Raw genomic sequence first — 12,846 nt, 5'->3', positions numbered from 1 at the left:
AAAGCAGGAGGGAGGCAGGAAAGATGAGACTTTTTCCTGTGTATGGGTGTAAAAGCAGAAGAGAAGTGAAAAACAAATATAGAGCAGTAGGATTTTCAGGAACTGAAGCCTCAGGTTAGATTCTTATTCATATTTAGGCTGAAAAAAAGTTTGTCCTCATTTTCAAAATTGTTCAGCACTTTCCAAATTCACTATGAGTGATTTGAGCTCTGTGCTTCTGAAAATCCAGGCACTTATTTTACCTTAAATATGGACAAGAGACCAATTATAGCTCTTTTATTTTAGTCTGGGCCTAAGAGAACTCTATACCATCATAGCATATTCAGTGAATCTCTAGCTCATGGAATATATTTTTCTATCCCTTAAGACATTTATAAAACCAATATAAGAACCTCAGCCTGGTAAAATGGTTTGAATTACCCAGAGGCAGGACTTTGTAAGGCAGTTGGGTTTTGTGAGCCTAAAATAGCCTTAGAAAGGTGTGCACATCATCTGGGCACGTGTCGCTTTGCTGCTCCTTGGGTGAGGGGTCATTTGGGTGACAAATGGCCTGGCTAGGAAGGGGTTGAGCACTCTGGACTCTTGAATTTTTAGTGGGATGGAGGGCATGTGCCATTTTCTGGTCTGGATACAACTGGGAGGGTTTACTGTACCTGAGGGCTCTGGGGCTGGGGGCTCACATTTGGGGTTAGACAGCTGTTGCCACATTTTTGAGACCTGCAGGTGTGCAGATTTCCTCTCTCAGAACTGGCAGATTAAGGACACCTTTAGCTTTTTGGTAGTGCTGTACCCAACACCGTCAGCTGGTAAATGGTCACTGATGGCAATGCCAGACGATGGGACCCACCTGCCCACGTCAGTGAGGGCTCCAAAGCAGCCACTGTCCCTGACCCTCCTGCTGCCTGGGAAACCTTCACATTATTTGCCTTTTTTTTTTTACTCTGTTTTCTACTAGAATTTTGGATTTCAACACTGATTTGTGCAGAAATCAATGGTTCTCAAAACTATCTCTTTTGGAGCCAGATCCAGTTTATGCTTCGTGCTCTCATTTCCGTGGCCTGAGGTTTTCCTCTGTCAGCTGGGCGAGGTGGGATCCCAGGAGACATCTGGCTAAAGAAACCTGAAAAGAGAGACTATTTCCAAATGCCTGGAGGGACAGGACACAGGGAATGGCTTCCCACTGCCAGAGGGCAGAGTTAGGTGGGATATGGGGAAGGAATTGTTGGCTGTGAGGGTGGGCAGGCCCTGGCACAGGTTGCCCAGAGAAGCTGTGGCTGCCCCTGGATCCCTGGAAGTGTCCAAGGCCAGGCTGGACGGGGCTTGGAGCAACCTGGGCTGGTGGAAGGTGTCCCTGCCCATGGCAGGGGGTGGGAGTGGATGGGCTTTAAGTTCCCTTCCAACCCAAACCAGTGTGGGATTGGAGTAGCAGTCTTCAACTGGTTATATTTAAATACAGATTTGTAGTTCCAGTGTAAATAACTGTATTTAATAAATACAGTGTTACATGGAAGTTTAGTTCTGATAAATTTGTTCTGAGATCAGATTAGATGTGTGAGAGAGAAAGAGATGCAATCTGCAAATCATCTGTTTAATGATCAAGGCAGCCCCTATATTGCCCAGAGGGTGGGCCATAGGGAAAGTAAAAATGTGGGTTTATGACCAAGTCCTGAGCAATGCCCACCCAACAGTCATCTGTATCTAACAAACCCTACTTTCATGATTTATGTTTTCAGAAACATGCCAAGATTTTACACCATTTCTGTAGCTTTCTTTCTGAAAGAAATGAAAGCATGTTAATTTATTTAGAACACCAGAATGCTTTGCAGAAGAAATTTCCACATTCCTATCCAGCTAACTTTTAATCCCTAAGTCAAGAACTCTTTAGCACAATGCCATGCTTGCATGCAATACAAATGAGGAAAGGCTGTGTTTTAAGCTTTCTGTACAGACAAAGCATAATAGCTCTGCCTGTGGTAGTAGAACACATCATTTATTTTGCATGTTACACAGCATGTTAATGTTCGCTGGAGCTGGGCTTGACTGATGCAGCCTGAGCAACTGTACAATTTTCTGGATCAAATTCAGTGATTGTGCAACCCACACCCAAGGGGAATAGTCCATGTTAATTGTGTGGGTAAAATACAAAGGGTGCTTATGGACTGGGGGTTTCTTCACCCCACCCCTGCCCCAAACAGAGTGCCCTGGAGGAGGATTTCTGCCTCCCGTGTGATACTGAAAGAGGGCAGGGATAGATGGGATATTGGGAAGGAATTCCTGGCTGGGAGGGTGGGCAGGCCCTGGCACAGGTTGCCCAGAGAAGCTGTGGTTGCCTCTGGATCCCTGGAAGTGTCCCAGGCCAGGTTGGACGGGGCTTGGAGCACCCTGGGCTGGTGGAAGGTGTCCCTGCCCATGGATGATCTTTTAAGATCCTTCCCACACAAACCCTTCTGTGATTATGTGTTTTTCAGTAATCACATATGTTTGCAGACAGTACTTTAAAGCTTGACATAAAAATAATGTATAATATGACTGAATTTAGTGACTAAACTTTACTGATTTATTTATTGTTTTTATTCTAGTTTGGCTTCTTTTTTTCCTCTCCATTTTTAGGCTGGAATTCTGTAACACACGTCAATATGTGGGAGTTCTATTAAAAACTCCTCTGAATGGAAGGCTTGGTTATTAATGTGGAGATTGGAAGCTGAATGCAGGTAAATTGTGCCAAGGATGAGGGCAGGGTCTGACTGTGCTGCACTGCAGCCCTTTGCTGTGGCAATTCCCAGCTGGATTTGCATCCTGTGTCAGGCAGTGTTCTCAGAGCTTGACATGTGATGAATGGGCAGAACAGGGGTTCGACCCTTGGCTGTACCAGCCTGCAGTGCTATAAATCTCACTGTAAAGCTAAAAAAGGCCCAAGAGTTTTAGATTTACTATATCGTGTCCAAAATATAGTTTGATTATTTGTAAATAAATATAGAGAAGCAGTGAATGGCTTTCACAGTCACCCAAGGTACAGCTAAGATATTTTTAAAATATATTAGCAAAGGGTGAAACTATCTCCTATCTCCAGCATTGTATTTTATCATTTAAGCAAATGGGCTTGTAGTCAAATTAGTCACTTATTTTGTTGTCATCGCTGCTCATTAAGGGGAAAAAACCATATAAATAAAGAAAAATTGTGCTAAACAGTAATATTTGTTTAAGTAAATGTGTGCCAGTGTATACTTAAGGTTATGCAAATAAGAACTTTCCTGAGTTTGTGCAGAAACAAAATCAAGATATTTCCTTCAAATGAATTTATCTTCCTTTAACAAAATATAAAGTGTGAGGTATTAGAGGCCTCATGTTTCCTCCTTCTGAAAGCACCAGACCTTGTTTACCTCTGGTGGATTTTCATGGCTTTGGTTGACCTGAGAATTTTTCGACCCTTTTAAAAAACACTGGGTTCTTATTTCCCTAACACGGGATGATTAGTGTAATGGTACTAAACTTTATCTTCAGTTTCTAAATGAGTTGTTATTGCTGTGGTGGAGAAAAAAAAAGAGCAAGATCAGGAAATTACTCTGGTTTTAAAATAGGGTTTTTACGAGTGCCTTCAGGAATGCATTAAGCAACATGAGTTACATCTGTCTTGTGTATTCTGTTCCCTGATTCTGTCCCTGAGGGGGAATGGTGTGTGCAGCAGAGCACTTTGTTTTGGTAGGGTTTGCTTTACCCAGGGCCAGGCTCTGTTTGTGTTGCAGAGGAGTGTGCCCTGCATTTACAGCACAGGCCCCAGAGTCACTGGAGAGAAGCACCACGGTGCCAACCCAGAGACATCACTTTGAAGAGCGTCTGAACAGGACAGTTCTTGTCAAACACCTGGAAAACTCATTTATTTGAAGCGTTTTTGGGGGACTTCTCTTGGTTTTGATTTGGGAGGTTGTTTTTTTCTTAGTTGTATCAGCAATTCCTACACCTATGTGGAAAACCCCTGTATCCAGGGGGGACACTGAGCTGTGCCATCACCTGAGACCCACAGAATGGAGGAATTGCAGTTTAGGAAAAGTTAATGAGAGCCCCCTCCTAAAGACTTGCAGTACAAACCAAACCTGTTATTTATGAACAGAAAAAATATTTTTTATCTTGTTGGTGAAGGACACAAGAAAGAACAGGAAGAAAGGCTGGTGGGAACAAGTATGGATGATTATTGCCACTCTTTCTTGATTTAGGTAGTGCCCAAAAAGGCCAATTAGAATTAGACTCCTCTTGTTTTAGAGCCTACATAAACCAGAATGAACTTCCCAGCCTTTTCCCCGCCCTGTATCCTTTACCAGCCTGTTGTGGGGAGCGAGGCAGTCAGGCTGGATCCCGAGCCCAGGCAAAGCAGGAGTGTGTGCTCTGCTTTCCAGTGTGTGTAACCACATCATGCAGCATTGGTTTCTGCCTTTGTGTTCACCTCTGCACGGCACAGAAGTGCATCTGTGGCTGCTCAGGGATTTTTCTGTGTTGTGCATTATCTGCTCAGCAGCAGCAGTAATTTGACTGAATTTAGACTGTACAGAGGGGTGAACTTAAGTTTTCAAAACAAACTCGTGCTGGAGTGCTGCACACAAGAATGCCTTAAATTGAGCATTGAAAGAAAAAAGAAATACTCTAAATCACGTCTAATTTTCAGGGGGGAAAATAATAAAGTATGTTAAAGGATGCAAATAGGCAGAAAAATCTCATTGTGAGCTGAGATCCAGACTAGATCTCATTTCTCGTCCAGCTGTTAGACAAGGAAGAATTAAATTTTGATCAGGTTTGATACAGTCACTGTGATGTTACTGCTGTAATAATGAGACAGTTTCCTTTAGTCATCCAGCAGATGAAGAAAGGATGTGTATTCTTCTAAAAAGGCTATAAAATAATCATCTGTAATCTATGGTGGTCATACATTTGCCTGTTCAAGTATATGAATATTGACTGTTCAGCTGATATGAATATTTGAAAGTAAAGAGGGAAGCACAGTGTCATCCAAAGATATGTCCTAGAAGTTCTTCTTTTGTGGTTTGTAGGTTTTTTGTTTTGTTTTGTTTTGTTTTCTGGTGGGGGGTTTATTATTTTATTTTAATTTGATTTTTTATATGGGCTCACAACAGATAAAAATGTAGATCAGGCAATTTCATCGTGATGTAATTTTTGTTCTGTTTACAATTTTCCACTTTTTCATTCAATCAGACATTTGAATGGAACAGGAAATCTTATTTGCTCCAATGCTGTTTAATATCAGAAAAGTTAAGAAGAACTGGGAAAACTCACACTTTTTATTTAAGATGCTTCAACTTGTAACTAAATCTGTATGAAAAGCCCATCTTCCTCCAGAACCTGTAACTAAAAAGCTACCCAGGACCAGTGTATCCACACAGAGCAGTCTATGTGCATTTTTGTAACATTCCAAAATAACCTCCATAAATCATGTCATTAAGAAACTGTCTAAAACTAATAAAAATACCTTACCTTCTTAAATCACTGTTAGTTTTGAAATCAGCAGAAATAATGGTCTCGTGTTTCCTGCAGTAGGTAAAGCTGGAAAGCAAACACTGAACAAATGAGTTGTGTGGTGAAGCCTCTTACCAGGGAGTGGCAGGTTCATCTTCCCTGAGAGGCAATTCCTGGCTGTTTTCTATGGTGCTAGATATTAAATATTCTCTGGTTTTTTTTAATCATACTTTTTGGAAGCCATAAATTGCTTTATCTTAAATATATAGAGTGGTTTTAAGTAATAGGGATCTAAAGTATGTATCCTTTTATTCGGCTTTTATTTTTGGAGACAGAAGGGGAAGGATAATTTTGCTTCACCCTTTTAGAGAACTAAAACTTTGCTTGGGGAGCTGGGACTGTAGGAAAAACATGCAGTGTGTCAAAATTTGCAATAACATAATGAGCTCTCATTAACACTGCATTCCACCCTAAAGTTTCTTACTCTACCTAATAGCTTTTCATACCAGCACAGTTCTCCCCAGTACAATTAGGGACTATGTATAGTGCCTAACTTTAAAATGACAGATCCATTCAAAGACATCTTCCTGAGGTTTTTCACTCACCCATTAGCTAAAATAAATATACATTTCCTTCTCATTTCCACAGCCTGCAAAATAAAGACCCACAATTGCATCTTGCTAAAACGGTAAGATTTTCAACTTTTAGGGGGAACTTCTTCTAATATGCAGATTCCTCAGAATTTGATATTTAAAGGTAAAATGTTAACTGAATTCTTGTAATAGTTTAAAACAGTATTTCTACGGAAAAAAAACCCCAACAAACAAACAACAAAAAACCCAACAGAACAAAAAACCAACACAACCAAAAATTGAAAGTTCATTTAAATAAGAATGAGGTTTATCAATTTTTTTTTTTAAGCAGAGTCATCTTAGTTATTTTCTTCCAACCCATCAGCGAACCCCCACTAAAATAGAGGAGTTAAAATGGTATTAATCTACACCAAGACATGGGGCCTGGATGCATAGATGGCTGGAGTCTGTTTATTCAGCTCTTAGGAGCTAAACAAAATTGAGTTTGTAATGGGGCAGGCAGTGTGTGGGTGGAGAGTGAAGGAGAAAGTGGGTGATAGCTGGTTGCATAATAAATGTTTCAGCAGGAGGTATTTGGAATGGCTCCCTCCCTTCCATGTTGTGAAATCATAAGGGAGTTCTGCTGCATCCCAAATGAGTGCTAATGAAACCTTTATTCCAGGCACCATCATGTATTCTGCATATGCTACATATGATGTGGGAAAAACTCAAATTAAAATTGAGGGAGAGGGGGAATATGCCATAGAGTGGCATAAAGGTTTTATCAGCATGAGGCAGGGAGGGGGTGCCTTACTCAAAAGCAAAGCTGAATTTATTAGTTCCCATTTTTTCCTCTCCCTCTGAGCCCTCAGTCTTGGCACTCACTGTAGAACAGGGGCTTATGGGCACAGGCTCCAAAAATAGTCTCAATAATCTATTTTAAAACTCCTTTTCATCTTTCAATAAATACTTTTTTTGACAGAATATAAGAGATGGTTGAGGATACAAAAGTCTTACCAGCGCTTGTTTGGAATGTTCTGCATTTTGCAGTCTTTTGAGTGCTTTCAAACTCTCTCTCCTGTCTGAGCTTCAGCCTTTGATCTGGCCAACGGAAACAAAAATTTCCTTCTAAGGAATATTGCTTCCTTCACCATCCCTCCTTGGCCACAAAATGCTTTTTAATTCCTCCCCAGGTGGATCAGATGCTCATCCCTTCCAAACCCTGAGTGTCTGGACTCTTCTGGAACAGCGAGTCTGATGTCGTGTCCGAGGGTGACCAAAGGCTGGGCTGTGAGTGGCCTTTCCAGGGCTCTCATCTCAGGGATGTGATGCTCCTGCAGCTGTTGGAGCTCATTTGGTAAAAATGGGAAGAATTCTGCCTTCTCAGCCTTTCCAAGGTCAGCACAATTTCGAGTCATACTGCCTTTACAAATCAATAAACATTTAAAATACCTTAAAAAACGACTGAGGTCTATAATTATGAATCATTTGGCTTGTAGTAATGATAGAGTTGTATGTGCTGGGAAGGGTATGTGCTGTCATGAAGCACCTTCCTGTCCTCACCTTTGGGTTCTGAGATATTATCTCTCCCCTCTCTCTCTCTCCCCGTGTCATTTTGTTTGACCTGTCTGTGACTGTGGCGCCTGCACAATCAGTAGCAGGAGGATTTTTTAATGTGGTGGCTGAATTCTGATTTTCAAGCTCAAAATAGGCAGAAACAGTCTTTAATAAAGGTGACCTTTCGTTACACTGCAAGATAAGCAGTGGGAGAAGGAGGGAAAGTACCAAAGCAGGAGGAGTTTGTGGTACAGATTAGTGACAGGGAAAATAGCCCAGGTATTTCATTTCTCATTAAGGTCCATTTGGTCATTCTGTTCTTGAATTTCTTGACTTCGAATCATGGGAGATGAAAACCTTTCAGCTTCTAGAAGAGCTAAGGTAACATGGAGGAGAATTTTTTCTTGTCCTCTTTCTGACCTGATGCTTTCTCTCAGCAGGAAAAATTCCTCACCCCACTTTTTCCTGTTTGCCCAAAACATGTGCTCTAATTACACCCTCCTGTCCCTACCAAAGTTATATTTTTTTTACAAAGGAAAAAAAAAAAAAAAAGCAGATAGTAGGCCCAGGAGATTTGTTCCTACATCCAATAAAGGTTCACCTCTCTTTTTTTTATTTTATTATTATGGTTGTTTTACTTGAATATATTCTCTCTGATATGTGGATAACAGGGAGAAAAAAAATCAAATCATGGAGAAAGAAATGGAAACTATTCTTGCCATAAATCTTCCCTTTTCCTCTATTACTGGAACAGAAAATTGGCTGGGAGTTTAAATGCAGTGTGTATATGTGTGTGAGAGCCTCTGGACCCCTGTTACAATGTAAGAAGTGACATTTTCCTAATTTCAGTTTATATAAAAAAGGCTTTGCATGACTTTGATTTTCATAACATGAAGGTCAAACAATTCAGAATAGAAACAATAATATTCTTCAGAAATTGACCCATGAAAATGTATTTTAAGTTGTTTCTGGAAAACTGCCCTTCAAAGCTCCTTCCCAAGTAAACTTGCAATGACGTTTCCAAACTAGAATGTGGGGGCCAGTGACTGTGGGGAATTTTTGGATTGTCTCTGCTAATTTGGTAACCACACACAAAATACCTGTTACACAAATCAAACTGCAGTAATTTACTATCCAGGTGCCTGAGCTTGTAACAGCCAACCTGCTGAGAAAACATTTGGGGATATTCAGCTCAGTTTTATAGACATTCTGTATTGCTTTTTCTATTACTTTGATTGCCCATCTCACTTCCCAAGGCCTTTAACATTGAGAGAGATAAAGCTGTTGCCCTGTTAAGGCACAAGGAATTGAAATATCACAGTAATTTGATGTCAAAGGGGTCATTCAGTTAAGAATTAAGGTTTCATCATGGGTTTATATTTTTTTTTTTTTTTTGCTCTTTTTCATAAAGAAACAAACTGTGGTGTTGCCTGGCTGGACTGTGTTTGGGTAAGATAAATGTACTGACTGTGTAGATATAACAGCCCCATGCCTTTAGTAATAACATGGAGAGGAAGAACTGTAGAAGTGGAAAATCACGGGGCTGGAGTGTCCAGGGATCTGCTTTGTCTTTCCATCTCTGTCAGACCTCATAAATGAGGCTTTGCAAGGACTGTGAGGCAGGGGCAGCTCATCCCCCTGCTCAGGAGGGCAGGCTGAGCAGCAGAGGGACAGCAGGAGCTCACAGGTTCTGCATCCCACCTGCACACACTGACACAGCCTGGCAGGGGGGAACCTGCTCAGGAACCCTCCTGGGGTTTGGTACAGAGCACTTGTGTGGCAAGTTCACCCTCAGCTTTCTTTGAATGTAAGAGTGAAGGGAGGAGGCTCTGCTTTGATCAGAGACATTGCAAACGGCTGAGGGGGAAGGGGTTTGACAGAAAACGAACAAGAAATAAGTCTTTCTTTAAACTTCTATGGATGTTCTTTGACCTTTGTCTTGAGCTCGCTCTCCTTTGCTGCAGAATATTTTTTGATACTTAAGTACTATAAGAATATGAAGAATATTCATGAATATGTTGAATAATGTGTTGGAAAACATGTCAGTCACCACAGTGATGAAGATGCGGTGAGGGATAAAAACCCCCATCTCTGACAATCTCTTCATGGGTGTGGAGGAGTTCACAGCCCCAGAAAGCTGTGCCTGGGCCCCCTGCCTTGAGCTGAGAGCACAAAAAGCTGATTCCTGGGGGAGATTGTGCTTCATGGCAAGGTGGCTTTGCCTTTCTGGGTGTAGGATGGTACTGGCCTAGTGATTCTGCTCCTGTAACACCTGAACCCTGGAAAGGAATTACTTTCATTAGTATTAATCTTCCTACTGTATGGTGGGTAAAAGAAGCCCTACAGAGTATCTGGTGCATTGTTACTTAAAAAGATCTATCTTTTTAAAGACTACATGTAGCTGTGGATGAACCTGAGCCCACTGGCCCTACAAAGACATACCCATGTCCATGACATACCACAGTTTTCCATGTTTCATTTTTATCATTTTGGTAGTGATTTCACCATGAATCTCTTCTATTTGTTGCCTTCTGGTTTGGATTCTTTAAATGTAGAAGTGACCAAGTTTGCTTTGGTTTTTTTTTTTTTCTTTTTTTTCTCTGTGTCTTTAAAGCAGAAAAAAAATATTTTCAGACTGAAAACCTTATGACATGACTTCTAAAGGAAATACCATGTATTGATCCATAGTCATGTGGTCTCTTGTGGTTGACATTGTTTTATTGCCTGGGTTTAATGGTTTTTATTGGTTAAAGCTTTTAGTCTCAAGTCATAGCAGCTACAAGGGAGCAGTGTGAGTGTCTTGTGGATGTAAGTAGGGTATTAACCTGTCTGGTTTAACTGCAAACTCATTCCTCTGGAGGCATCATGTTTGTCAGATCATTTTTCAACTGGCCTGTGTGTGATATTTATTCTCCCCGTAACAAGTTCTTTAGTTAATTTGTAGATGGGACACTGAGGAGTTCCATGTTGTTAGTTACTATTACTATCACTACTTTGAAAATTAATGTTGGATAAGTCGTCATTTTACAAGGGTTTGGTTTTTGATTAAAGGGTACATTCTGCTGGGTAATCTTGTGATTGTGCACAGAGAGTCACGTGGTTCTGCTCTGGCTTGGGTATGAGCCCGGCAGGACCACATGGATGGTGCCATTTCAGTGTAATTTCTTTTGTTGCTACTGACTTTCAGCTCAGCTTCCTGTAGAGCTTCAGGTACTTCCCAAAGCTCCTTGGAGTGGCTGGAATCCCAGGGTCATCCCACAGCTCGTGTGAAGCTGGACTGTGGGATTGCTCAAACCTTTCAAGTTCCCAAGTTCCAAGTTTGCCAAGAGAGCTGGAGCTGTCCAGCCTGGAGGAGAGAAACTGTGTGGAGACCTCCCAGCACCTTCCAGAGGGGATCCACAGGGAAGCTGGGGAAGGACTGTTCATCAGGAGCTGGAGTGACAGGACACGGGGAATGGCTTCACATTGACAGAGGGCAGGGTTAGGTGGGATATTGGGAAGGAATTCTCCCCTGTGAGGGTGGGCAGGCCCTGGCACAGGTTGCCCAGAGAAGCTGTGGCTGCCCCTGGATCCCTGGAAGTGTCCAAGGCCAGGTTGGATGGGGCTTGGAGCAACCTGGGCTGGTGGAAGGTGTCCCTGCCCATGGCAGGGGGTGGGATGGGGTGAGGTTTAAGATCCTTCCAAGCAAAGCACTCGATGATTCAGTTATTTTTACATCTCAGAGTGAATTTGCTGGTTCCTGGCCCCGACCTCGGAGCCGTGTCCCGTTTACTGACACAGACAGTGGGAACCCCACTGTGTCAGAGCGGGGAACAGGCCCCAGGGCAGGCTCTGGGTCTGAAAAGCACAGTCCTGAGCTGGAGAGCAGGGAAAGCTTTTTTCATCTTGAAGTTGTTTTCCTCTTCCCGTTGGCTCCCGTCAGTCCCCTTTATCAGCAGCGGTTGTTCCACAGGTCCCTAGTCGCTCTGGGATGGGAATGACACGGCCCCCTGTGCAGGAGTTCAGATAAAACAACTCTGTGCTGTCACTGACACACTGCAGTGTCTTCAGGTGGGGATTCACTTGGGAGGACGAGGACATCCCACAGCATTTAACTACTAATACATAAACTCCATTGTAAATATTTATACTCTACAGTACAGCACTGAGCTTTGCCACGTTGTCCATAAAATCTTGATATTTTGAGACTAGCAAATTTAATTTTCATGTATTTCGTGCAACTATATTTTTAATCAGTTTTCCACAGAACTGTGTGCTGAACTGCAGCGGGAGCAAAGTAAATATTAATGGAATACATTTGAAAAAGTATTTTAATAATTAAGATATGCTGGGTAACACCAGAATATTATATATACAGAAATATTCACGGCTAAATGTTGAAGTAATACTGCAAGATGAGTTTCCAGAGCCCCAATTAGCAGATAATCGATGGAGGACTGATGGGTTTGGGGTAGTATATGTTTTCTTATAGGTATGAAGAATGATTGGTAGAAGCATTTTGCAGACTGTTGCTTGGGTATCACTAAAATGTTACTTTCTGCAGCAGTAAAATTCAGCATTCGAATTCTGTTGCCCTTTTGTACTTAGCTTGAATCACAGGGAGAAGTATTTCAGTTTACTTCTAATTAAATACCTGAAAATGATTTTAGTGGAAATCAGAACTACTCAGAAAACAGAGGTTGCTTTAAGAGGAATACAGTATGGGCAGGAAGGAGTAAATTAAAGAACTCCTAACACATTCTAGTGAAATTGCTTAAAAGCCATCTAAATGTGTGTGTTTGAACAAGAGGATCTGGCTCACAGCCCTCAGTTGTACTCAAAGCTATTGTTGAACAACAGAGACGTTGAACTCTGGATTGATGTATCTGTATTGAATATAAATTAAAAGCTAGATGCAATTTACTTAGTTAAAATCTAGGAATTAAGGAAAGGGAAAACAGATTAGAAATTACCTGGGTTTGCTGTTATTTGGAAAGAAAAAGTTGTGGAGCTGGGGGGAGTTTTTTTGTTTTTTACACTGAGTCCATTTATATGTTCAGGTATTCTGCAGGGAAAAACACTACGAGTCTCTGAGAGAGTTTCCATTTATCCCATCTCATGAGCTTTAAATCTGAAAAGGTGACAAAAATGGCTCTTTCGATGAGTTCTTTCACAGTGTCATGCCAGACCTAAAACCTAGAGCATGTGCACTGTGCTTTAAGCAAGTAGGAACCCCGTTCTGTTCCTAAAAAAGTTCGATATTTTTCATCTGGAG

The 12,846-nt window shown here is 41.5% G+C and overlaps 1 long non-coding RNA gene across 1 annotated transcript; it reads left to right on the top strand.

The window, feature by feature from the left end:
• Positions 1–463: 463 nt before the first annotated feature.
• Positions 464–7,478, top strand: LOC114067128. The gene is made up of 3 exons (XR_003573327.1): positions 464–522; positions 2,611–2,711; positions 7,229–7,478. It is a non-coding gene; the product is annotated as an uncharacterized LOC114067128 (long non-coding RNA).
• Positions 7,479–12,846: the final 5,368 nt, after the last annotated feature.

This window comes from Empidonax traillii, unplaced genomic scaffold (assembly GCF_003031625.1).
Source record: "Empidonax traillii isolate 1590-97213 ecotype Southwest subspecies unplaced genomic scaffold, ASM303162v1 scaffold865:size517980, whole genome shotgun sequence".
Taxonomy (NCBI): domain Eukaryota; kingdom Metazoa; phylum Chordata; class Aves; order Passeriformes; family Tyrannidae; genus Empidonax; species Empidonax traillii.
Note: the sequence above shows the minus strand (reverse complement) of the source record. Positions and strands in the feature narration are given on the sequence as shown.